The sequence below is a fragment of the Platalea leucorodia genome (assembly GCF_965183815.1).
Source record: "Platalea leucorodia genome assembly, chromosome: 1".
Classification (NCBI taxonomy): Eukaryota; Metazoa; Chordata; class Aves; order Pelecaniformes; family Threskiornithidae; genus Platalea; species Platalea leucorodia.
Window position 1 is genome coordinate 113,137,148 of NC_138823.1, and position 3,728 is coordinate 113,140,875.

Consider the following 3,728-nt stretch of genomic DNA (forward strand, 5'->3'; position numbering starts at 1 on the left):
GACGTGCAAGTCCTGGACCAATGCAGCACTGCTGTTCATCTTGCACCTTTTTTGTAGTTTTACAAAAGAAACTCTCATACTATTTCTTTTATCCCACTCAGAAAGCCACAAGCATCATTTCCAGTTGCAACAGGCCTTCCCTTCTGACTATTTTGCCCTTAAGACAGGAAGCCAGCACAATGCTGTTGAAAGATCTGACAGCTATGGATGCCAAGTGCTACGCCACGAAACGATAAACAGTTGTTTTGATGTTAAAGTTGCACTTTGAGAAGGTACTTCTCCCACATGTTGTATAGGTAACGCGGTTTTCACTGTCGCTGGGAGCTAGGGCCCCTCCTTGGGACTCCCTCTTGACTTGCCGTCAGTGTGAGTGCTCAGCACTTTGCAAGGTGGACCATTCTGCCAAAGCCCAGCAGAAATGGGAGAAAGAGCCCCTTACCTCGCTAGGATTTGGAGTAAGCCAGGAGACAGGCACAGTGCTCTCCCACGCTCGGCTCAGCTCCTGCTGGAGTGGCAATGACCGGCTTTCCCTGCGCCCTGGCTGTTTTACGCTCCCAAGAAAGGGCTGGGTTGACACTGCTGAAATCTCTGTCTAGGTACCATACCTGGGGAACCAATCTTGGAGAACAGGGCTCTCACTACCCCAGGCAAATCCTATAGGGTCTTGGGAGAGCCCCAGCCTCTGAGCCCCGGGGGCTGCTCACTGCTGCCACGACAGTGCTGCTTCTCTGCTTTCCTCATAGATGAGGAAAAGCTGGGCAAAGCCTCAGGCAGCCAAAACCTTGCGCCAGCAGAGCCGTGCAAATGACCGCGCGGATCAGGTGCCATTTTTCTGGCTCAGGCTTTCTGAAGAGCTTCATCCACTGGTACCAACACAAACCCGGAGAAGCTCCAAAGCCCCTTCTCTGTGTGCAATCAGGGGAGCCTTATTTTTATGAAAAATCTTACAGGGAAAATTTGGGGCTGAGAAGGCAAGGATACAGTCCATCTGCACTCTGACAATGAATAAAATCGCACAGCAGCAAGAGACTACTCTTATTGCACTTACGGGGACCTCACATCCTTCGAAAGCCATCGGGCAGCTAACACGAAACCTCCTCTGTGCTCCCAAGGGCTGGAAACCTCACCTGACCCCAGGGTCCTGCTTGCCAGGCTGGGCTCCCCTGCAGGAACTCATTACAGTGCAAGTAGTGAAAAACAGCATCCAAGTGCTGCTTGGCTGCTTCAGATGACTAGCCTGGAAGGAAAGGCAGAAGGGAGCTGCGCCACCAGTGTGAAGTAGAGTCAAAGCTTAACCCTCTGTCCCTCCTTGCCGGGTGCAGGCTGCAGCCCAGCGCTCGGCCTCCAGCAGCAGGCAACAGCAGGTGCCTAGAGGAGACTGCATGTCGTGGTTTAACCCCAGCCAGCAACTAAGCACCACGCAGCCGCTCGCCCACTCCCCACCAGTGGCATGGGGGAGAGAACCAGAAGGGTAAAAGGGAGAAAACTCGTGGGTTGAGATAAGAACAGTTTAATAATTGAAGTAAAATAAAATAGAACAGTTAAATAGGCAAAGCAAAAACCGTGCACGCAAACAAAGCAAAGCAAGGAATTCATTCACTGCTTCCCATCGGCAGGCAGGTGTTCAGCCATCCCCAGGAAAGCAGGGCTCCATCACGCGTAACGCTTACTTGGGAAGACAAACGCCATCATACCCAATGTCCCCCCTTCCTTCTTCTTCCCCCAGCTTATATACTGAGCATGACGTCATACGGTATGGCATAGCCCTTGGGCCAGTCTGGGTCAGCCCTCCCCCTGCCTGTGCCCCCTCCCAGCTTCTTGTGCACCCGGCAGAGCAGGGGAAGCTGAAAAGTCCTGGACCAGTGTGAGCGCCACTTAGCACCTATTTAGCAACAGCTTAGCACTACTTAGCAAGAACCAAAGCATCAGTGTATCATCGACGTTGTTCTCATCCTAAACCCAAAACACAGCCCCCTACCGGCTACCAAGACGAAAATTAACTCTATCCCACCTGAAACCAGGACACTGCAGAGCAAACACACAGCAGCAACTGCCCACAAATGCTTCCTGAGCTCAGTGATTTAGGGCAGCAATTTTGCCGGCTTTCAAGGGGCATCTCTTCTCTTCCATCCTCTGACAGCACATGTACCGTAAAATTCCAGATACCAAGAACTGACTTTAAAATTTAGCACACCTACATCACATGTTGAGCAAAAAAACCCAAACCAACAGGTGTCTCTTTCCTCATCATCTCAGCAAATTCCTTGGGGAAACAAAGAAAAAAAAATCTTTGCCTCAAGAGTGGGCTCTCTTCTTACACGGGCGGTTTTGGGTTGGTTTTTTTTGTTGTTTGCCTTCTCGATAGGTGTTAATGAAAGGAAATGGCTTGTGCATAATTATTTCAGGCATGTGCAGCTGGCACAGCCTCACTGGGTGGTTTGCTGCTGCTCAGCTCTGCTTTGCCGCCTCTTGAGTCTGGCCCTCACCCTGTCCCTGAAAGGAAGCCATGAGGCGGGCAGCGACAACGTGGCTGCTGAGCGCTCTCATCCTGGCGGCTGGTTTTCCTTGTACGTGCCCTGCTCACCCCGATGCCTGCACCTCCGCCAGCGGCAAAGGGGACGCTCTGTTACCTCAGATTCGTGTTGCTAATCTTTCTCCTGCTTTCGCACAGGCGGTTCTGCTCAAGTCTTGCAGCAAACCCCCATATCCATCACCAAGCCAGAAAGCAAAACGGTGCTAATCAACTGCCGCGTCTCCCATCCTGACTTTAACAAAGTTTTCATTCACTGGTACCGAAAGAGGCCCAACGCAGCTCCCGAGCGCATTGCCTACATGTCCACCACGCTCTTCCTCGAAAACAAGTCCAACGAGGGGAAATTTAGTATCGAGAAGGACCCCGCCAAATCCATCTGCACCCTGACAGTGAGCAAAGTAACTCTGCAAGACTCCGCTACCTACTACTGCGCTAGGTGGGATGCACAGCAGTAGAAAGCCACAGGGGACCCGCACAAAGACGTGCTCTGCTTTCTGAACCAGATCCTGAAGTGCCTGACAACACGCAGGAGCATCCCCACCCTACTCCCCCCATCAGCCTTCAGTCAGACACCCTGTACAGGCAGCCGGCCAGAAAAGACGACACCGCTGAGCTAGCGCATGCTTTGCAGACGCGCACTGCAGCCAGCACCGGCGGAGCTGGTATTTCACTTCAGCAACAAAAGGGGCATTTTCATAGGTCTGCCTGCCTAAAACCACCTCCGGGTGGGTTTACAGGATGGCAGGGTGGGCTAGCCAAAAGAAGGAAAAACCTTTCTATTCCCACGACCCTTCAAGCTACGTCTTTGGAATAAATCCCCAGTTACACCACTTGTGGGGCAGAATAGAAGGATACAAGTGAAAATAAACTTGAAGCACTGCTCGGGACTGCAGGTATAATACACCAATTTTGTACGTCTCTGCTGGCAGAGAATCTTGGTTTACTTTCTCTTTGTTTTCCGTCTGGGGCCGATCAAACCTCACGTGAAAATACAAGCCTCTTCACTGACTTCAGTGGGGCTTCTCATCCAACACGGCAGCAAGCCTGCAAAACAAGCAGCAACTGTACAACAGGTATTCATGCTTCCATAGCGCAAACAGAAGGACATTCATTTACGTTCTTTCACCCCTTTGCTCTTTACGCCCAAGCAACTGACTGTCAAAATCACAGGACCACTGTGTTCTGATGCCAAGTA